We start from the raw sequence: 24,274 nt of genomic DNA, 5'->3' as shown, positions 1-24,274 counted from the left end.
AGTGCACAGAGCCAAGAGTTTCAGATTGGGCAAACAGTCTTCTGTATTCTCATCATTAATGGCAGCCTCAAAACTGGATTCCCCATTGATATTGGAAAGACGATGGCACCATGATGCAGATCTCCATTGTCTCACCAGGGTGCCTGGCCTGCACAGTGACGGTATGGTGACTTTAACTAATAACATGTCATTGTTCTCCCTTAGATTCACCAGCATTCACTCATTTGCAGGACCCCAAAGAGCCACACTTGATGCCAGAGGACCGCCATGCATCTGTGACACTCCTGCTCTCTGAACCAGGCACCAGTGCAGATGCCAGCACTTCATTGGGCATTATATCGTCTACTAGAATGTTGGTGCACAGCAGTGAGGGCACTTTATACTCATTTGAGGAGCAGGCAGAGGCAGAGTCGAGGACTGCTGGAGACCAGGATGATGCTGAGTTGAAGGCTGATGATGGGTCTCTGGAGTTGTCCGTTAGACAGCAGATGCTGGATGTCCAGCAGGATGTGTGGGAGGGTCTGGCGGAGATCCATGAGTGTCTGTGTGTCATGATCTCCATTTTGGAGGAGTCCATGCAGAGCATGAGCACTGTATTGACCCTCATCATCGAGTGCACTGCCTCTTCCATTGAGAAAGTGGAGACTCTCATCGAGAGGCAGCTCCGGGGACAGAATGAGGGGTTCCTGGGGTTGTACTCGGACCTGCAAGCCCTCACACCGGCACTGACCCCAGGTGGTCAGTGTCAGTGTGGGAGATGGATGAGGCACCCCAGTATCCCAAATAGGTGCCTGTCCATCAATGGTGAGCAGGGATGTGCAGAGCGACCTCACGTTTGTGCATAGGCTGCTTGTCGTCTCTATGGCCTCCTCTCAGAACGCTCTGGATGACAGCAGCAGCTCCTCCACCCATCTGCCAGTGACCATGGCATCTGATGAGGTTGTGATGACTGGGGAGATGCCAGCCATGGCACTGGCTACTCTCTCCCAGATGAGGCCACCACAGAGTCCACTGGCCAGAGGACGCCCGCCAAGGTCATCAAGTCAGCAGAGTCAGCAGGCTGCATCCAATGCCGCTGCCAGCAAGGACGGGGGGTTGGGCACCAAGATGCAACACTCGTTGATCTTCTGTTCTGCCATTTTTTGTTTATATGTTTACTGGTGTGGGCACTAACAGCAGAGATGGCTGTTTTCATTTGCTGTCAAAATTATATAAATTTTGCTTTTGTCTTAGTGGCCTGAGTATGCTTCACCGATTTTCTTGGTGCAGGGCACGCCAGTATGTAATGCTGGACGTGTGTGGCTCTAAACTTTATTGTAGATGCACTCTGTGGGGTATTGTAGTGCTCTCCCTGAACCGGTCCAGGCATTGAGAGTGCATCTTCAGAAGACCTATGGTTCTCTCTATCATCACTTTTGTGGAGGCATGACTCCTATTATAATGCCGCTCTGACTCTGTCCTTGGGTGGTGGAGAGGCGTCATAAGCCACCTTTTCAACCAGCAGCCATCCATCCAGTTGAGCCGCAGCACTGGAGAGCCTCAGCACCTGGGAGTGTCTGAGGATATAACCGTCATGGGAGCTGCCAGGGTACCTTGCACAGACTTACATTCTGTGGTCACAAATTATCTGGACATTCATTGACTGGAATCCCTTCCTGTTGACGAAGGCACCTGGCTGACCCATTGGCGCCTTGCTGGCCACATGTGTGCAGTCGATTGCACCCTGAATGCTGGGGCACCCAGCAATCACTGCAAAACCTCTGGCTTGCTCAGCCTGGCTGGCCTCGTGAGTACGGAAATGAATAATTGTCATTACCCACCTATCACCAGCTTGATGCAACTGTGGACAGCTGATTGGGACACTCCACACAGATCCCCCACTGATCCTGGAAAGAGCCGGAGGCATAGATGTTGAGAGCCACTGTGACCTTCAGAGCTACTGGCATGGGGTGTTCACCCACACAGTCGGATGTGATCTCAGGCTCGATCATATGACAAATGGAGGTCACTGTTTCCATGGAGAGGCAGAGCATTGCACCTTGGACATATTGAGGTAGCTGCATCATTGCCTGTAAACCCTGGGAGCAGGATAGTGGCATCTTCTGTGACCCCTTCTGCCTTGGACTACTTGTTCGTCCTAAGCCCCTTGCGTCTGTGCCTCTTCTCTCACGGTCCCCCCCCTGGAAGCAGTATTGGGATACAAGATCGTGAATGGCCTTGACAAGGTGGATATCGAAAGGATGTTTCCTCTTGTGGGTGTGTCCAGAGCTAGGGGACACTGTTTTAAAATCGGGGCTACCCTTTTAGGGCAGAGATGAGGATAACTTTTTTCTCTCAGAGGTTTGTGTGACTTTGGAACTCTGTTTCAGAAGGTGGCGGAGGTGGGTCATTGAATATTTTTAAAGCAGAGGTAGATAGATTCTTGCTAGGCAAGGGAATCAAAGGTTATCGAGGTTAGAAGGGAACGTGGAAATGGAAGCACAAGAAGATCAGCCATGGTCTTATTGAATGGCGGAGCAGGCCCAAGGGGCTGAATGGTCTACTCCTGTTGCTATTTCTTATGTTCTTATGTCACAGACCTTTAGATTGCCTTCTCTTTGTGGTCCGTTTGTCTAGTTTCCATGTTTTTGTGCATTTCTGTCTTCTAAACAAACTGCCTTTGCGGACAATTAGTTCCAAAACTTTCTTCATTGGTGTCTCATGGGCTCAAATGTAGTTGAGAAAAATATCTTTCTGAGTTGAAATATACTGAAAATAGGCCTCTTCAACAGAATAAATTTTGTGACATCCTGCAATTGTTAGAAGCTTAGTTATTCTGCTTTTAATACCTTCACTCAGATCATTTACAAATTTATTTAGATCTTTATAAATATTTTGGGCAGCACAAGTCCCAGGACTGACTCCTAGGGTTCTCTACTGGCCACAACTCGTGAATTAGTAACTAGCATTGATCACTATTCCCTTTTTCCTGTTATTTTGCCCATTTATTATCCTATTTATCTCTTCCTCTTCTACCCTCAAGAACTCTCACTTTAGCCACATGTCCCTGGAGAAGCATGGTATCAAATGTCTTCTGAAAGTCTTAGATATTTGATATCCATTGCATTATATGTGACTACCAATTCTGATACATCCTCAAAGAATTCTGATAAACTTGTTTGGCATGAGTGACCTTTCTAAACCTACGTTGGCTCGGAAATACTGCCTTTTAACTCTTCTTAAATGCAACTTGAATTACTTCCTTTGTAATAGACTCCCAAGTTGTTTCCTACGATTGATATTAAGCTGACAGAATTGACCAAAGTTTGACCTTTAAAAGAACATGAAAGAACATTTGCTTTTTTGCAATCAGCTTGTACTAACGTCTGAGCAAAATGAGCTCTGAACATTTTCATCCATGTCACTCTTCTTACCTCATAAATTTCAGTGTTTTGGACATACTCTATTGGGTCTTGTTGTCTTTTGACATTATACTATGTAATTCATACTGCAATGCTCTTGTTAATAAATAGAGATATTAACTGGTTTCATTTAACAGGGAAGTAACATACTATGTATTTTATATTTTATATGATGAATTCACTCCTGCTTCTCATTCCTTTCTCTTCAATTTTTTCCCCCATTCTTTCTCATCCCTCACCTCCTTCCCCACCTGAAGGTGTTAAGTAATTGCCATGGTACAGTTTCACACTGTTTGCTATGCCTCACTTCATGTTAATGTTCATGTGTGAGTCTTGCAATGGAGCCTTGGTAGGTTATTCAACTACGTGGGCATCACAGTTGAGGCACAAACCTGTCCATAGGTAGCAATCAGCTGCGGAAACTTTTCATAACTTTTCTCCTCCCTAGTCATGAGCACTAATGACAGCTGAGATCAGATGATTCAGCGCAGATCAGCATCAAACTTTGGGCTTTCCAGGTCTGTGTGCTTCAATGATTTCTGTCTTAAACAACTCAGTCATTGTGGGAGCCTTCAGGAATTCAAGTACAGTGTTTTAAACTTCTAACAGCTGGTTGGTGAAGTACAGACCAGGAGCTGTTCTTTACTTAGTTTTAGATTTATTTAGAGTGAAACATTACAAATATACAGCTCCTAAATCAATAAGTGTCTCTTTATATGTGCTTAAATAATCATCCAATCAATTTATTCACCTGTATTTACTTAACCTTTGTTTATACAATTAACAAAGTACACAATATTAGATGCTTTGGCTGCAATATTCTCTTTATAATAGTTTATTATCACAGTCGCTCAGATGACATACCCTAGATCGAAAGGATAATTCCTCGATTAAACACTCCTAGCAGCAAACAGCACTTGCAGGAAGAGGTGATCAGAAACCTGAGTGGCCCCCATGCTCTGATTTTCCAACTACCGATTTAAATGGATAGAAAATAATGGCCCTTCATTTCTTGATTAGTAGTTATTATTAATTCTGTTCCTTCTCTGGAGCATCCTGTAGAGTAAAGGATTAATGTTTATGTTAATTAGACAATGATATTGATGATGACGTAAGCATGACATCAGATCAGATGACCAACGGATCCTGAAGGAGCATGTCACAGAACAGTCTGTGTAAAGAGAGTAATGTTCATTACCATCTTGGTTGTAAATAAATAGTTTTGAGAAAAATTTAATACAGCCTATATTCAAGTCATTCATAGGGCAGAATTTTCCTGTTGGCAGCGAGGGCGGGCCCCACACATCCGCACATAAAATGAAGCGTGGTGACGTCGAGCGAGTGTCCCGGCATCACCGCTCGTCATCTCGATATTTCGTTGGGCGGGCACGCGATGATATCCACTGCATGCCCGCCCGTTAATTAATGGGCCACTTTAGGCCCTTGACTCACCAATCGGTGCCCGGGCAATCTTTGGGTTGGCGCACGGGTGCAACGGGCAGGCGTGCAGGACACATCTGTACAAACCTCATCCACGGGCGGGATAAGAGGGCTTACTGGTGTTGCAAGTGTGCACTGTCAAGTTATTTTGAAAGTTATTGAAGCTTGCCTGTGTGATCTACAATACTTCAAATCGCATATCAGCTGCTTTGTCTGGACTCTTAACCCTCGTAAAATGGCAGCACGGACCCGATTATGAGCAGCGATTAGGTCCGCGCCCGGCCCCACCCACTCCTGTTCCGCACCCCCCAACCCCCACCCTCCGCCACCCCACCATCCAGAAAATTCTGCTCATAGTGTAAGAGGAACCTCATTCAGTCCACAACCAACACAGAGTATAGGACAATGATCCAACCATATCCAACTGAGGAATCCTCTCACAGCGGTTTGATTAATGGGTGGCAGGGCCTTCTGCTATCTTCAATGTCTCTAACCCAGGAGAAGCTTTGTTCATTTTAATATTCTCTGCAACGATTGTCTCCTTCATCTTTGCTTTCAGATAGAGTGCCAAACAAAAGCATTATCATTAAAACACAAACAAGAAAGATAATTCAGATGTACACAGCTTTTGGTACATGTTTTGCTAAAGGTCACTTAGATACAACGTGCTGTGCAATCATCTAGCGTTTTCACCAGGAACACTCTCCATGGCCTAGCCAACAGCTATAGATAATTACTGTACCTGGGCAATTTTCCACACTAAGATGAAAGCAAAAAACTGAGGATGCTGGAAATCCAAAACAAAAACAAAAATACCTGGAAAAACTCAGCAGCTCTGGCAGCATCTGCGGAGAGGAACACAGTTAACGTTTCCAGTCCATATGACTCTTCAACAGAACTAAGTAAAAATAGAAAAGAGATGAAATATAGAAATATAAGCTGTTTTAAAGGGGGTGAGGGGAGGGTAGAGCTGGATAGAGGGACAGTGATAGGTGGAGATGGCCAAAAGATGTCATAGACAAAAGGACAAAGAGGTGTTGAAGATGGTGATATTATCTAAGGAATGTGCTAATTAAGGGTAGAAAGCAGTTTCCATACTGCTGGGTAGATGCCGGTGTTGTAACTATAGCGGAGCAGCTTAGTTCAGGGCACAGCTAGTTTTCGAGTGCAAGTGTTCAGTACCTCAATCAGGATGTTGTCAGGGCCCATAGCCTTTGTTGTATCCAATGTATTCAGCTATTTCTTGATGTCACGGGGAGTGAATCAATGCTTTGGGAAAGCAGATATTCTCGCTGTGCTCTCAAATCATTTCAACATTCAAACATGCAAGTGCTGATTTCTCCCCAGCTGAGAGAGTGACATTTGCAGGCTGTGATATTACAGATGTATTCCCAGCCATGCCTCACATTTAGACCAACATCACAATGTAACCTCTTCCACTGTGCCTGTGACATGGACCTTTGTTGTGATTTCCCACTCCTGTCTCTTTCTCTTTATTTCTTTTGCTTTCAGAAGTTCAAGGATTTCTACAACACGGTGTAGGCTGCAGGTCGAGGGCAAGATCACATCAAGCACAGGCAGAGAGAGGCGTAGAGAGAAATTAAGTAAAGATTTAATCAGGACGGTTTTCAATCTAAGCTGTTATTTTCCACAAAGGCTGAAAAGACCAAATCTATCTAACATGGAATTTGTTTGATTTCATGTCAGTGCAGGTCAGCATCTTGGTGCCTGTTCTGCTTGATGTTAATTTATGGCTGCTCTATTGTCCCTGTACTGAAACACATCTTTACAAATAATACATGAAGGTGAAGTGGACCAGATAACATTTCTCTAAGGGCCTCTTTACTCCCAGGGTTCTTTGTCACCTTGTCTTTTTGAAGGAAATATATTTTCCTTTTGCACCCCTTATCTTGAAGGCAATGACTTATGTTGGTCAATAGTTCCACAAGGGAAAGCAGCACTCCCTCATACTTCACCTGAGTGCCGAGTTAATCAGTGAAATGTTGTCTGGCTATTAGACTATAAATCACACATTTCTTTATAGTATCATGGAAGTTCCAACACTGAAGCAACAATATCATTGCATGTGCTAATATTATCACTTCAGTTGGAGTTATCATCTCTAATCCCAATCTTCACTCCCTGCAAGGAGTATAGGGGGCAGAGATATATTTCAGGCGGTGGTGCAAAATGGATGGTAACGATCTGCCAATGTTATACGCTGTACCTGATATTTAATTCCATTGATTGAAATGGAACTGAATAGCAAGTGCTGTGTATAATGGCAGCTGATCCCATATCACCCAGTATGAATTCCTACCCCTTGTGTTTTCATTAGCGTTTGTGCCATAATGCACTTAAGTTTCCTCTAAGCTCCCTTTTTAGGCACTGGAAGGTTTGCCACCTGAAATCCTTTGAGCTTCATGTTTGGAGGAAATGGGGACAATAGTATGGTACCAAACAGATCAGGCTATAATGGTGTCCCATCAACAAACAACGTGAGTTCCGAAGAAGAGTCATATTAGACTCGAAACGTTAACTCTGTTTCTCTCTCCACAATGCTGCCAGACCTGCTGGGCTTTTCCAGCATTTTCTGTTTTTCTTTCAGATTTCCAGCCACCGCAGTATTTTTGCTTTCATTAAGCAACCTGGTTGCCTTTTTTGCCCTCCCAGGAAGAGAGATTGGCGTTTGCCCTGCTCCTCTTCAAGTGAAAGTGATAGTGATGGCTTTGAGCAAGAATTTGTTTACACCATTTTTTGAGAGGAAAGTGTAGTTTCAAAACTGCAGAGTAGAAACTGTTCAAAAAAGAACAACAGGGCATAGGTACAAGGCCTCAGAAAGTAGTCAAAACCTATCTAAATGGATCATGAGGTCAAAAATGTTGCACAACAATTGGCGAATAGGTCTGGCAGCATTTTGGAGGGAGAAACAGAGTTAACATTTCGAGTCTAATATGACTCTTCTTCAGAACTCACATTGCTTGTTGATGGGACGCTGTTATAGCCTGACCTGTTTGGTACCATACTACTGTCCCCATTTCCTCCAAACATGGGCCTGAATTTTTAGGTTGGTGGGAGGGCATGATCTGCAGACATGCGATCGGCCGGGGAGCAGACCGCTGACCACGATCGGCCCCTGATCGTGATTTCATGCTGGCGGGCCAATTAACAGGAGGGAAGAGGGCAGGCGCTGACATCAACACAGGCGCGGGCTAGCACTGAGAGAACGTTCCCTGAAGGCAGAGCGCTGCCTCAAGGAGCTGAAGACCTGAAACAGCAAAAAGAAAGGTTTCAGAAGCTGCATCATTATAAATCACCTGAAAAATTAGCTACTGAAACTGCTGTCCACAGAAATTTATTTATATTGCATTTCATCACAGAAACCTGATCCCGCCCGTGGATGAGGTTTCATGAAAAATGTAAAGGCCGCCTGACCAATTCGCCCGTCTGCCAACTCTAAGGTTGGATGGACCATGAGAAAATGGAGCCAACTGCTCTGTTAATGGGCTTAATTGCCCTCTTAATTGTTGGCAGGCGCACTTCCAACTTTTGCTGACCGAAATATCATGCGAGTGCAGGATGACATCGGTACACCTGCCCAACGTCATCTCGTGCGATTTCACCCATCCGATCGGGTCAGGAGCACCCCTACCCAATTAACGTTAAAATTACGCCCCATGAGGTTCGAAGGATTTCAGGTGGCTAATCCTCCAATGCCTATAAAGGGAGTTCAGAGGAAAATTGCACAAATGCTAATGAAAACCTAAAGGGTAGAAATTCATCTCGTGTGGTGGTTCAGGCTGATATGAGATCAGCCACCATTATATACAGCGCTCATTATTCAGTTCCATTGCAATCAATGGAATTAAATATCCAGTACAGTATTTGATAGTGACTGAGGCTGCCTGAGAAATGTTCTGCACCCCCAACCTCTTCCTCACCTCACCAACACTCCAGTATCTGTAGAGAGAAGTAGCTACCCTCATTGTGGCAGACATGGCTGGTGGAAGGAACTTTTTTCAATGCGTCAGAGGACTCCAAGTGGCATCACAGTGAGATGTGAATGTGTACCAACCCTCTGAAGTGTTCATCAGAAGCACTTCCATCACAACAATGTTTTACATTAAGAAAGGGATACTGGGGTGAACTTTAGCCGCAACAGCCAAGGTGCCACCAACCATTTCTGCAGGTCTGGCCAAACCTATCTGAGAATGACCATCAAAACCTGTCTGCTCAGAGTCTGCAGCAGTGGACAGGAATATACAGAGCTCTGCAGTATTTTGCAAATACACCAGCAGCTGCCATTCAGTATATCGGTTGCACATGTAGAGGGAAAGGGCAGCTCAGCTGTGCACGAACTTTAACTGCACCATTGCTCCACTGATGACCTGTTGAATGGTGTTGTGGAGGAAAAAAATACTGCAACCTTCTCTGCACCACGCTAAGCTTCATCATCCATCAAAGAAAAGGCCAAGTGCTGAGCTATAGTGGCACTTGCATCTGCAAACTCTCACCCATCCCAGAGGATCCTTTTCATTATTGCTTACCACTTTCTAATACCTTGTCCTTTCAGCCTTTGCAAAGCTTGCTGATACATTGATAATATTTCTAATATACACTGCTTTACAGATGTTTTCAAAATGTTTGACCTCCTCCTTGTGACTCCCTTTAATTGGCCCCTCAAAATTGCACACAATTTTGGTTTCCTAAGAATGAAGTCTGGGCTTACCTGAGTTTGTAGCTGGGCTTTTTAACACCTGCAAATGAAGTTAGACTGAAATACTGAGGGCAGAATCATCCCAGATTTGCACTAAGTGTGGTAGAGGGTGGGTAAAATGACGCTTTACCTGCCAGTCACAATGGCAGGTTCTCACGCCGTATTGTCCCAAACCTGCTACATTAATTACACATTCCCGGGAAACACACCCATTTCCATGGCGGGCGTGCCCTCATTCACCCGCCTGCCATCGCCTCGATGCTTCATCATGCCAGGCATCGTATTTAAGGTTCAGCTGTGTGCACAGCTCTCAGTGCTTCTGGCCCAGGGTTTGCTGCACAGATGATAGGATGGATCTGAAAGGCAAAACCACTTCAGCCCCTGGTTTAGCAGTGCAAACTTCGAGCACCTTTTGGATGCCGTGGAGACCTGCCGTGATGTCCTCTACCCCCACACTGGCTGTAGGGGGGGGGGGGCAGCGGCATCACCAATCCAGCATGAGAGGCGGTGGCTGCCATGGTCTGCACCAATGCCCTGCAAAAAAGGATAGTCACCCAGTGCCACAAGAGGATGAACGATCTCCTTTGTTCCACCAGAGTAAGTCACTCTTCTCATCACTCTCAACTCACACACTCACAAGCCCATCTCACATCCACAGGGCCCTCACTCACTGCCAGTTCAAGGGACATCACCATTCACCCTCTCAGACACAACTTCATTGTCTTCATCTCGTCCATGGGACCACTCACCACCCACACAGGCCAGGCATTCTTTTCACCTGGTCTGGCAGGCGTCCTGCTTACACTCTCTCCGTCTCTATCCATGCAGGACAAGCTGGCACACAACAAGAGGGAGAGGTCACAGACTGGTTGAGGAATGCCTGAACTCAAGGTCCTCACGGACTTTGAAAACAGACCCATCCAGCTGGCCAGTGAGGATCTGGAACTTTCCTGTGCTGACGGTGAGGTCGGCGGTGCTCAACTAAATGAGTATCCAGCAGTGCAACATCCATCAGACAACCATGCCGTGAGTGATATGTCCTCTTTCACAGGTCACTGCCATGCACTAATTATCTCCCCTTGCTTTTGCAGGCACATCTGGGAAACAGCCAACAGAGTCCACGACCCAGAGTCTCCAGTCAAGACCTGAAGAAACCACAGAAGAGGAATCTGAAGGCACCCTCATTGAAGACCGGTCACAGCATTCACCCACACTCATCACTCGCGCAGAGACACACACCTCAGTGGGACCTAGCTTTGGAGTAGCCTTGGAATTACAATCTGGTGAGCACATCACATTATCTGGCCCAAGGCAGGCTGTGGCAGGTACTTCCCAGGTCCCCAGCACTCAGAGGATTGCTGGAGGCCAGAAATGTGCTGAGTCCGAGTCAGATGACAAAGCGTACCTGGGTCATGTCTCAGTTGGAGCTGCAAAGGCAAACTTGGGAACTCCAGGAAGCGAAGTCCAAGCTCAAGGAGGGTGCCACTGCCACACAGCAGGACACAAAAAGCAGTCCAGGGCCTTCCAGAGGGCGCTGGTCAAGGTCATTACAGACATAGCGTCACAGGCTGCCTCCAGCTCCGCTGTGGATGTCCAGGGAACACCAAGACGTGGCGGCAGGGTTAGGAAGGTTAAGAAGATGTATTTGCACAGCTTGTGCATGGGTATTAATCACTTGTACATAATGTTCACTATTGTAAATAAACTCCCAAGAATGTCTCCTTGCCTATGGCTCCTTGTTCTCATGAGAACTGTTTGTGTCACTCAAATGTGAAACCTTTCTGCACAAAATAAAGGCAGGCGACTCAGTCCAGGGCCTCTTCCCTGTGCTTTGTGTAACCTTCAGACCAAAGTGATGGTCTGGCTTCACATTCCCTGGACACATCACTGATGTCTGCACCTTGGCAGTGCTGCTCATTGCTGCCAGAACGTTGTGGGAAAACGGCACAGAGTTCTCTCATTCTCTCTGTGTCCTCTCAGCACTTTTAAGGTAGGGTTGCCCCCCACCCATCTCTTTGGCATCTGTGACCAGTGATGCTGTGTTCCTGAAGGGGTCAGGTGCTGAAGGTGGACAAAAGATCAGGCGCTTTTAAAGTTTCATGGCTGCATCTCTATGATATGACCCAGATCACAGAGCACCAGCGAGCTGCCCTGGCCAGACAGGAGTCAGACATTCTCAGAGACTATGTGAAGATCGACTGCATGTCATCATCATCCTTCTGTAATCGAGCAACTATTAGGGCCTCCACTGCATCTCCACGACAGGAGCATTATCACAGAGGGTATGGGCACTCCATAAGTCAGGCTGGAGTCAAATGTTCATTGATGCAATACGAGAATCTATGGTGTCTCCTCACTACATGTCGTCATCCTCCACAAAACTAGCTGCTAAGAGGACACCCCGAGTGCACCTGCCTCGTCTGGCCAGTGCGAGGGCCTGATTCCCATTATCATCACCTTTGAGGACCTCCTCACCCTCATCATCGTCGACGTCCTCCTCATCACAGGAGACCTCCAGCTCCCGCATCTCCTCCTCAGACAGCAACTCTCCCTGCTGCAACACTAGGTTGTGAAGGCACAAAAGGCAGCAATGATGCACGACACCCTCTGCGGACTGTATTGCAGGGCTTTACCAGACTGGTCCAGGCAACGGAACCTCATTTTCAGCATCCCGATGGTCTGCTGCACCAAGTTGCGAGTTGCAGCATGAACCTCATTATTTCTTTGCTCTGTTGCAGTCTGAGGCCACTGCACGGCTGTCATCAGCCACCTTGTAGCCCTTGTCCTCGAGGAGCCATCCGTGTAGCCTCTATGGATCCTGGATGATGTCAGGGACCTGTGACCGACTGAGAATGCAGGAGTCGTGCACACTCCCTGGAAACCGTGCGCCTGCAGGATGTGTTTGAGGTGGTCGCACACCAACTGCACATTCAGCGAATGGAAGCCCTTACGGTTGACATAGCTGACCACGTGCTGTGATGGAGATCTGAGCACCACGTGAGTGCAATCGATGGCACCCTGCACCTGTGGGAAACCCAAGATCCGGGCAAATCCCAGAACTCTTGCATCCTGGGTCTTCTGGTCCTGGGCGAAATACACAAAGTTTTGTGCCTTGGCAAAGATGGCATCCGTGACCTCATGGATGCATTTGTGGGTGGAGGCTTGTGATGTTCTACAGAGGTCACCTGAAATGAGCCAGTGGTGTGGAAATTGAGCACTGTGGTCACTGTCACGGCTATGGTCAGTGGATGATCTTCAGTCACTGTGGCTCCAAACCCTGCAGCAGCTGGCAGATGTGACTGAACAGTTCCCTAGACATGCGCAGTCTTCTTCAACACTGGTCCTTGGTCAGGGCAACATCTATAGACCCTGGGTCTCATTAGGTGCCGACCAGCGACGGCTCACTGTGGCTCTTCAATGGTGTGTGCAGGAGCCCCAGTTGCCCCTTCTTCCTGAGGGTATTGCTCCTCCCTCTGCCCAGCCAGGCACTTCATCGCTCTCTTCTCCATCATCTCCACTCTCTGTAAGCCGAGGCATGTAGCTAGTTCATCAGGCTCTATGATCCTGATGTACTCCTCCTGCTGGATGAAAGAGAGAGATGCATGGGTTGGTTTGGGTGTTCTAAGAACCTCCCTTGGTTAAGTCTGATGGCCACTTCACACATCCCGGAGACTGCCGGCTACCACTTGGATGGCCAGTGATTAGTGTGCTGCATGGCTGCCCGAAACCTCACCCACCTCTGTCCCACTCGCCTGATCGATTGGCGGCAGCTTTGTCCATTGGACTGCATGCTGTGCTTTCAGCTCAGGTGCAAGCATTCTGCTAACCCGCACTGCAAGGCTGCTGTATTAGCTTGAGCCACGGGGGAGACTGGTCCAAACTGGGATGATGACTTTGCAAGGGGCTTTGAGTGCCTCCACCAGTGTCTGCTCCATGGCCAGCTTTAGCAAGGAGATTGTACAACATGCCCAAGTTGTCCAACTGTTCTGAAGTCCACTAGAATGCTCATTAGGTTGTGGTCTGTGCCTGAGGGGTGAAAAGTTCTGGGGCACTTGGTGACAATTTGATGCCCCTGAGTTGCTTGAATGGGCAGATGAGCTAGAGGCCCAACTCCATTCATGTCAATGTAGCTATGTCTGAACTGTCTTAGCTGCAGAAGAATGGTCACTTTATACAAGGTTTCCCTAATGTGTGACTGCTTCCCTCCCCCTAACCTCGCACATGCTTGTGCACTAGCTTCAATCGCAGGGCAGCCCTCGCTTCCCCCCAACAAGCCGCCTCAACCTTGAAGTCCAACAAGCGTCCCTCGCGAGCGCTCTGCAATGTTACTGTGTACTCACCTCCAAGTTCCCATCAAATTGCTGCCTGCCAAGTACATGTCTTATATATGCTGTCTTGAAACATGTTGGCATGTTTTCCTGCCAATGTGGGCGGACGATCCAGTGGCAGGGGTTGAGTCTGGCAGGTTGGCCTTATAATGATATGCATATGTATTACAATGAAGTTCCCAACATCTTATGGTGGGGAACACAGCCCACCATCGATGGGCTGAGCGGATGATCGCAAACAGGTTTCATGACGTCGTGAAAACGATTTTTGGCTTTTTCGCCATATTGTTCGCTCATGCTGCCAAACACGCCCGATGCCAGCGGGCAAGGAAAATTCTGCCCGGAGTGTTTTTAGCATTTAAAATGTGACTATGTCTTAAAGCAATGCAAAGCAAATTAGAACTATTTGACACATGAATAAGAAAATGAACTCAGCAGGTGCAGGGGTGAGGGATAGCCGAGGCTGTTTGTGGGGAGAGAGGTATGTCTGACCATCTACATATAACGTGCCAATGAGTGGCATTTGATCGACCTGAGCACATCAAGATTGGCTTTTAAGGAAAAGGGGATTTGTCAAACTGGTTCAGCAGGGGCTGCTGTTGAGGTTACCTAAGCACTTTCCAAGTGTAGTAACTAATGTAATTTTCTCCCTGTCGGGGGGGGGGGGGGTTAGGCGGGCACGGGCGGGCACGCAGCCAATCGCCACCCACAATTGGCTGCGCACTGTCATTTTACATGGGCGGGCCAATTAAGGCCCACCCAGCATGACGCTCACCTGGAAGCACTGAGCGCTCCCTGTGCGGGCAGGGGGGAGTAGGTTGAGTCGGGGCCTGCGCATGCACGTGAAAGAGCACAGAAATCTCCCTGAGGCACAGTGCTGCCTCAGGGAGATCAGTTTGAGTTTCCAAAACTTTAAAAAAGAAAGAAAAAATATTTAGGACATGTCCCCTCATGTGAAAGTGTCACATGAGCTGGGACATGTCTATGAATTTAAACGAAAATCTTTATTTCACTTACAAATCATTCATGAAACCTCATTCTGCCCGTGGATGAGGTTTCATGAAAAATGCAAAGGCTGCCTGGGCTCTTCGCCTGCCTGCCAACCTTAAGGTTAGACAGGCAGCTCTGTTAAGTGGTTTAATTAGTTTTTAAATGGCCTTAATAGGCCTTTGACAGGTCAATGGGCACGCAGCCGACTCTGGCGCATGCCCGCCAAACTGAAAATCAGAATGATGTGCGGTGACGTCAGTATGCATGCCCAACATCACTGAGCGTCAATTTACACGTCGGCAAGCGGGCCCCACCCCCGCTCACCGAGCCAAAGATTCTGCCCATAGGAAACAAGACAGCCAGCTTGCACACAGCAAGATTCCCTAAAAAAGCAATGTGATAGTGACCTGGTAATCTATCTTAGTGATCTTGATTCAGGGATAAATATAACCCAGAACACTGGAAAAAAAGTCATGCCATGGGTTTAAATGTAACCCAGGAGTAGCCAGAGACTCCATTTAACATCTCATCCGAAAGCTGGCACCTCTGACAATGCAGCACTCCCTGAGGTGTTGGTCCAGATGTTGTGCTCAAATCTGTGAAGTGGGATTTGAACCCTCAGCCTCCTGATCAGAAGCGACAGTGCTATCAACTGAGGCAAGGCAGACACCTAACGAGCATAAAAATGCATCAAGTAAAGCAGGTGGGATGAAGGAAAGCTACTTCAAGCATTTAATACATAACTTTAATAGCTTTTCAAGATACAAAATAAGCTATTGGAAATGATAAATATTCTTTTTTAAAACATAAGGAAGAAAACATCACTGAACGTTTTTGTCCCAGGTGCGAAAGCTAACCACAAGTAACTGATCCACTGCCTGGAGCCCCTGCAACTCATTTCAGTTGGACACAATCACTTAGCAGTGGCAGATATATTGATTTTTCCTCATGAAATGCTGCTCACAACACAATCATAGCTTGATCCAATTCCAGGCTGACAATGTCATTTACCTGAAGATGAAGATGAAAAGCAACAAGACAGGAAAGGAAAGAAAAGGAAGGGTTGCATCTTTAATTGCTGCTTGTTTCCCGCTAGCTGCAGATCACGATGTATGAATTAGGTGTTCCTCTTTTCCTGATGACATTGTATTTATTTAGAAGTCAGTCAGGGTATTAAGTTTTCTCAGGGCTGATTCCAGTAAATAATACCTAGGCTCTGTCGTGGAAAAAGGCATTAGTAACTGGAGCAATGATTTGCCTGCAGGCATTTATGTATGTGTGGATTAACAACCTGGTCTGCCATCCTGAAATATGTCTTGAGGTGAGACTCTTTGCTACCCTTAGGAACATAGCAAGTATGATTTAATTCACCAATCTTCGAAAAGATTCCCCCTGTATAATTTTAAAAATTATCGAGAGTCCTATGGCCCTGATTGCAGTCTAACATAAATCCAAAAGGTCAGATGTTACAGCATCTTTTGTAAATATAGAAGAAAATATGTAAAATCACACTACAAATGTGGGATTTCAGTTATGTGGAGAGGGCAGTTAAGAGTTAACCACCATTTCTTTCCCAATAGGGAACCAGATGGGATGGGTTTTATGACAAAAAGTGACAGTTTCATGGTAATAATTACTGAGCTTTAACATTCCAGATTCATTTAATTGGATTTAAATTCCACCAACTGCCATGGTGGGATTTGAACCCTCATCCCTGGAGTCTCTGGATTACTAGTCCAATGACATCACCATTATCCTGCTTCCAAAAGCAGCTGGGTTGACAACCAGATGGTTCAGACTTGGGGCAATTGGCAAAAAAGCTAGAGAGAACATGAGGAGATATTTTGTTCCACAACAAGTTATAATGATCTGGAATGCTCTACCTGAAACAGTAGTGGAAGCAAATTCAATAGTAGCTTTTTTTTTCTTTATTCTTTCATGGGATGTGGGCATCGCCAGCAAGGCCAGCATTTGTTGCCCATCCCTAATTGCCCTTGAACTGAGCGGCTTGCCAAGCCATTTCAGAGTTAACCACATTGCTGTGATTCTGGAGTCACATGTAGGCCAGACCAAATAAAGGTGGCAGATTTCCTTCCCTAAAGGACGTGAGTGAATACATCAGAAAAAATTGTGCTGGTGCCATTGGGAATGGTGTGTACTGTGCAAGACAAGTTAGCCTTGGCCTCAGGTGTGACCTTTAGTGACAACATGAAGGAGAAGATTTTCCCCTTAAACACTTGGACTTAAAGCATTTCCTGAGAAAGAGCACACAGAGGAGTAACATGACAGGCCTGTAATAGATCCCACCCAAAGCTCCAACCATTTAACTTCAAGTCTCATGCACTGACTGCCTTTATTTATCTCTTATTGTTTTAACACTTTCAAGTTTTCCACTTAGTAATGTTATTCGAATTGTAATTAATGACTAAAAATATTTATATTTATTGGTGGATTTTTTGTCATTCAGTGTTGGAATGCTATATGCTGTTGTTGGGAACAATGCTGAGGTGTGGGAGGGAGAAAAGGGAAGGATGCAGATCTCCACTCAAAAAATTTTGGAAGGAATTTTCAAGAGGCCTCATTAAGGAGACTGATGTAAATGTTCTTTTAATCTTTCTTGAAAATAAATATTTTCCATGCCTACTGCTGGAAATTACAAACAAAAATGTGCAGTTCCTTTCATATATCTGTATTTAAACTGGGAGTGTAGCTGTTTCTCATCCTCTTACATAAGTTAAGGCTTTGAATAGTGAAGGCCTAAACTTCTAATAAAAAAAATTGCATTTTTCCTTCCTTATCAAGTGTCTCAAAAAGGCAAAACATTTTGGTAAAGCATCTTGACTTCGAAATTGGATCATGCATCAACTACCTGAAACCAATGCTAAGTTTATTTTCTATGCAATACAGGGTCTAAAGCCAGTTTTACACTCAGATATTGGATCGCACTGCACTGCAGCAGACTCTCTCCATGCTGTGATCAGCTTTTTCCTGTCTGAATATAGTGCCAAGTGGAGCGGGAACACTCCTTCTTTAGCATTGTGTTTGACACCACTCGTGCTCCCTCTTAATACCCTCCCATGTTCACCCAGTGTTCGCCAAGTGCTGACATTCCCCGTCAACTGACTCCCTCTTCTTCACAACTGGCACACTGCCTCCTGACACCAGTCTTGTGCTAATAACACAATTTCATGTTATCCGCTTGTAAATCAGTTTAGGTGCTGCAGTTATTGCCAGCATCTAGCTTTGCGTGTGAATTTGGTTGTGAACTATTTCCTGGGCTCATAAATTCAAGGTTTTTATTCATAATCTCCCTCAAAGCTTGAATAGTGATAGGCCTGCCAGAAGTCAATATCAACAACTATGACAAATAAAGCAAGGGATCTTCCATAGAATTCATCATAGAAATACTTTGAAAACTATAGCTGCTTAAAGTTTGTCATGCATTCAACATGTTGTAACAATCTCCAGAATATAATGCGTTCATTTTTCCATCAGAAAATTTACCTCAATCAAGTCTGATGATGCTTGGCCTTGTCTCCAAAATTTTGTATTATTACAAATTTTGGTTACTTTGCACTTTTGTAAAAATGGTTTTCTTACAATTTTCATTATCAGTGAGTTTCCACGGAGGAAGTAATGCTTGCAAAGTCTGGTGTGCTCTGCGAATAGCCAGTTTAGAGTTTGGAGGAACACTGGGGACCTATAGCTTCCTAACTCAGTCTCCTCAGCTCGTATTGATGGACCTTGAAACCTGCATTAACTCAGGACTTGGTCTTATCAGGTAAAGCACAGGCATCTATCAAAAAACACAGAAAATGCTATTACTTAAACGGTTTCTTTAATTTCTATATCTTTTCATGTCTTTGCTCTTTTACTAATCATACTTCTACTAGTAAGCATTATGGGGTTTGTAAGGTTTGGAGCTTGGGGAAAAGCTCTGGGGAGAAAATTGGATGATCAAGGAAAAGGGTTTCAGGGAAGTTGACTAGATGCCAGACTCGTAGTGTTTTGGGGATAGCCTTGGGGGATGTGGGTGTGTAGTTGATGGAACTGAGCATTTTTTTAAAAATTCAATCAGGGAAATGTGAGTGTTGCTAACAAGACCAGCCTCTAATTGCCCTTGAGATGGTAGTGGCGAACCACCTTCTTAAACCACTTCAGTCAGTGTGGTGAAGGACATTGTGCTCCTAAGTAAGGAGTAATAGAATTTGACCCCACAATAAAGGAGCTCTGATATATTTCTAGTCAGGATGGTGTATTACTTGGAAGGGAATATGGAGCTGGTGATGTTCCCTTGCACCTGCTGTCCCTGTTCTTCTTGATCACCTGAGTTGTGCTGCTGAAGAAGCCTTGCTGAATTGCTGCTGTGCATCTTGTAGATGGTAAACAGTGCAGCCCAGCCGCGGAAGTGTGCCCTCAGCCAGGAGGCAGCGTGTTAGTGACTCTCATCTTAAAACAACTCAAAGCCTCACATCGTCACCAACGAGGAACGCCGCAACTGCTGCACCCACTTCGCACCCTTTTTGGAAGGAAGTCAAAGATTTTATCAAAGTAGCTAATGTAATTGTGTAATCTGATGAATTTGCTGTGAATGGTAAATCGGGTGATATGCATCCATTTGTAAGGGCTGGGGAATTACACCATTTAATACATAATGTCAACAGTGCCTTAGGACAATTTGAGTTTAAATGTTGTTCACTGAGGAAACTGTGTAAATTGTAAATTGCATGTAAGTTTTAGGCTGTATGTCAGAAACACCCAATATTATGTGATTAACTTCTCTAAGTTTTAAAGATGCTTTTATGTCTGTGATAGTGTGACATCTGGAGTATGACATTAATCTCTGTGACACAGCAAATTGATTTCAAGGTGCTTCTCCTCATCCTTAAATTCCACCATAGGATTCTTCCATACAACCAGGAAATTTTTTTCAATCCTATGTCCCAACTAGCATCCACTGTTCTGACAGCTAAAAATTTGTGTTAAAAACAAAAAACTGCAGATGCTGGAAATCCAAAACAAAAACAGAATTACCTGGAAAAACTCAGCAGGTCTGGCAGCATCGGCAGAGAAGAAAAGAGCTGACATTTCGAGTCTCGAAACGTCAACTCTTTTCTTCTCCGCCGATGCTGCCAGACCTGCTGAGTTTTTCCAGGTAATTCTAAAAATTTGTGTTCCCAGTTCCACTGTTCAACACGAGTCTTTCAACAGTTACTTCTTTTCCCTCTGTTACTGTCTTTCCTAAACATTTTTCCTTGCTGCCTCTCTATTGACCTTCAAAATTAGAGACTACCTCAACTTTTGAGTGTAGGTACTTGGAGAAGATTGATGACTGAAGGAAAGGGAGAATAAAAAGGTATGGGCACAGGGAAGCTACATGAGACCACTCCCTGTGTACAGGTTAGACACCAACTAATTGGGTCAACTATGATTTCTGTGTAACTCTATGTAAAATGTATATACACATGTAAACTTCAAACATACTTCTGGTTCCATCCCCCTCAAAATGCTTCAATTCCTTTAATGGAAGGCTCCTCATTGCATTCGGGGATGTTCATTACTCACAATGAATACTACATGCAAGTTAACAGCCTTTGAAATGGATGCTACAATCAACTGGAGAAAGCTTTGTGTGATTTTAGAACATATCCTGCAGGGCAAACTGTAAATCCTCTTGGATTTCTGTTTAGGAGACTGCCAAACAATCTTAATCTTACAGAGTTTTTGAAACGTCCTCTTTGTTCTTCCAGGATCTCACAAAGCAAATTACAAAGCTGGTAGCCAGCTGTTTGCAAGATTACACAGGGTGAAATTGAGTTTATGTACGAATCAGGGTTTTTTTTCTTTTGGTGACCATTTTACCTATTTTAGGGAATCTTAAAGGGGAATTTGATCAACAACAATGAAGCTCAGTGCAATTACACAAAAACGTAAGAGATTTTAGGCGTGAAAAAGAAAAACATTTGAAAAAGATTAAAATAGGAACAGAAGATGTTAGAAACACTCAGCAGGTCTGGCAGCATCTGTGGAACAGCATTTAATGCGGGTGACAGGCTCACAAGTTGCAGAACCAGTGGCAACCCCGTTTCGCTTTTCTCCCGAGGGTCAATGCTATTCTGAGGTAATCAGACACTTATCTGGACAGCAATGGGCCTTCCATTGAACTAAGACCACAGTAAGGCAGAAATCCCACCCCTAATACCTACCAGCCAATCAGAGGCTGGCAGCTCTGCAGAACCAGTGGCGCCACTGGGAGAGTTAACCACTGCTGGTATTGTGTTGGGGCCTACCACTGGATGCACCTCCAGATAAAGATGAGTGTGGGTGGAATGAGAGTCACGGGGAAGAGGTCACCAGTGAGGGTAGAGGGGCATCGGAAGTAAGGGCAAGGGGTGTGACAGCCTGCGGGGCCCCCCTTCCCAATGCTGAGTCCCTCAATCGGGCACAGCGTGTCCATGAACAAGGATGCCCTGCTCCTGGTAGGGGACAGGATAACCTGACAGGGTTTGCTGGACAGCTTCCCCAGATGACAAATTCCCCACCCACTGCTGGTTGAATGCCAATTGGCCCCTGGGCAGGAAGGCCACCCACCAGCATTTCTACCCTGGACTTAATTGGAGGGAGGTGGGAGGGTGCTGGGATTTCCATCCCGCACCTTCCCATCTGATCACACAGCCTTCTCCACCTCTGAACTTGTCTCCAAGGGGTATTAAATTCCACCCATTTAACGTTCAAATGCATGACCTTGGATCAGAATTGTAATGAGGCAAACAGGGCAGCCAATTTGCTCACAGCAAGTCCTCACAAACAGCAATGAAATAAATTCACCAGGTCATCTGTTTAAGGTGTTGATTGAGGAGTAAATACTGGTCAGGACACAGGATGACCTTCCCTGCACTTAATTCTTTAAATAGTGCCATGAGTTCTTTTACAACTACCTCAGAGCAGGGCCTGGGTTTGCCTGAAAGAAGGCATCTCTAACCGTGCAACACTCCCTCATTACTACACTGCCTGCATTATATGTTCAAATCTCTGGACTGAGCCGAACCTAAAACCTTCTGACTCAAAGGTGAGAGCGCTATCAGCTGAGCCGCAGCTGACATAGCCCAAATGCCTCTTTCCTTTTTGATTGATCCCAACCACTATTGTCCATTCTTCACCATATTCACAAAGCTGTTCACTCCCCACATTGGAATTAGGCTCTTGGAATTTTACTGTCTGAACATTTAATAAGGTAGAATTTCTGAGGGGATTTCCCCGACCACCCACCATAACTTTGGTAGAACATCAGCAGAAACCCCGAAAAATGAAAATGCTTGCTGCTGCTGTTTCTCTGCGGATTCTGCTGAAGTTATGAGGGATGACTGAGATATCCCTCTGCAGCAATGACTGGAGAATGCATTTGTGTGAAATTTCTTTGTAATAAATGTGTTTGTGCCTCCACTTGAATAGCAGGCAATGTAATTCATTCAATGATTCTGGTAGAGCTTAATTTCTTAAATCTGTTGATACAGTTCGCCACAATGGCCTTCTCTAATAAACTACTCATCCAAACCAACTAGCCTTGTTTTAAGAAGTTCTACCTGACTTCCTGTCTTATTTTTAAATTGAGTGTAGATTTACACTATGGCAACACTCGCACCTCTAAATTAGATGGTCTTTGATGAAAACCTTTCTCCAGGACTTGAGCATCTAATGCAAGTTGTTGCATACAGTACGGTGCTGGGGGATTGCGGGATCCCCTTGCAGATGACACAGTACAGAATTGTAAACTGAGGAAGATAGTGTAGAACTTCAAAAGGACATTGAGACATTGGTGGAGTGGGCAGATAAGTGGTAGATGAAGTTCAATGTGGAGAAGTGTGAGGTGATACACTTTGGTACAAAGAACATGGAGAGACAGTATAAAATAAAGGATACTATTCTAAAGAGTGTGCAGGAGCAGAGAGACATGGGTGTATATGTACATAAGTCATTAAAGGAGGCAGGACAGGTAGAGAGAGCTGTTTCTAAAGCAAACAGTATTCTAGAATTCATTAATAGGGTAGAATACAAGAGCAGGGAGATTATGATGAACTTATATAAGACACTGGTTAGATCTCAGCTGGATATTGTGTACAGTTCTGGGCGCCACACTATAGGAAGGATGCGAACACACTGGCAAGGGGGCAAAAGAGTTTTACAAGAATGGTTCCAGGGATAAGACACGTCAGTTATGAGGAAAGGTTGGAGGAGTTGGGACTGCTTTCTTTGGAGAGGAGAAGGCTGAGAGGTGACTTGATAGAAGTTTTCAAAATCATGAGGGGTCTGGACAGAGTAGGTAAGGAGAAACTGTTCCTGCTCGTAAATGGATCAAGTACCAAAAGGCATAGGTTTAAAGTGTTTTGCAAAAGAAGTAAATGAGAAAAAACTTTTTCACACAGTGAGTAGTTAGGGTTTGGAATGCATTACCTTCAAGTGTGGTGGAGGCAGATTCAATTGAGGCATTAAAGCGAGCATTGGATGATTATTTAAATGGAAACAATGCGCAGGGTTATGGGGAAAAGGCAGGAGATTGGCATTAAGTTAAAATGCTCAAAGAGCCAGTGCAGACACGATGGGCAGAATGGCCCCCTTCTGCATAGTAACAGTTCCGTGATTCTGTGATTCTGTGAATATTGCAGACTAAGGGATGATCTAATTGAAGTTTTTAAGATTATTAGGAGATTTGATACAGTAACTTGAGAGAAGCTATTGTCTCTGGTGGGGAAGTCCAGAACAGGGGGCATAATGTTAAAATTAGAGCTAGACAATTCAGGAAGCACTCCTTCCCACAAAGGGCAGTGGAAATTTAGAACTCTCCCTTAAAAAGCTGTCCAGGCTAGAGAAATTGAAAATGAAAACTAAGATTGATAAACTTTTGTTAGGCAAAGTTATTAAGAGCTTTGAGAACTAAAGCTGATAGAACAAAGTTAAGATACAGATCAGCCGAGACCTAGTCAAATTGGGGAACTATGTAGGTGTTGCTTTGTTGGTGAAATATTAAGTCACAGCCTCATCTGCCTGTTCAGGTGGATAAAGAAGATCCCATTACACCTAACAAAGCAGAGGCATTCTCCCAAACTCCTGCCCAACATTTCTCCCTCAACCAACACCAATTTCAACACCACCACCAACAATTTTCATTTTCATAGAGCCTTTATATTGAACCTTTACCAAAGCAAAACACCCCAAAGTGCTACATAAAGTTGTAATCAGGGAAAAATGGATTCTGAACCAGAGAAGGAAAAAATAAGGAGTGGTGGCCAAAAGTTTAGTCAAATGGGTAGGTTTTGCCATTACACTTCATGGAAATGGAGTTGGAGGGACTTAAAGTAAATGAAGGCATGACCACCAATATGAGATGTGCTAGATAACAG

The sequence above is a fragment of the Carcharodon carcharias genome, chromosome 6 (genome assembly GCF_017639515.1).
Source record: "Carcharodon carcharias isolate sCarCar2 chromosome 6, sCarCar2.pri, whole genome shotgun sequence".
Classification (NCBI taxonomy): Eukaryota; Metazoa; Chordata; class Chondrichthyes; order Lamniformes; family Lamnidae; genus Carcharodon; species Carcharodon carcharias.
This window is presented reverse-complemented; position numbering follows the sequence as displayed.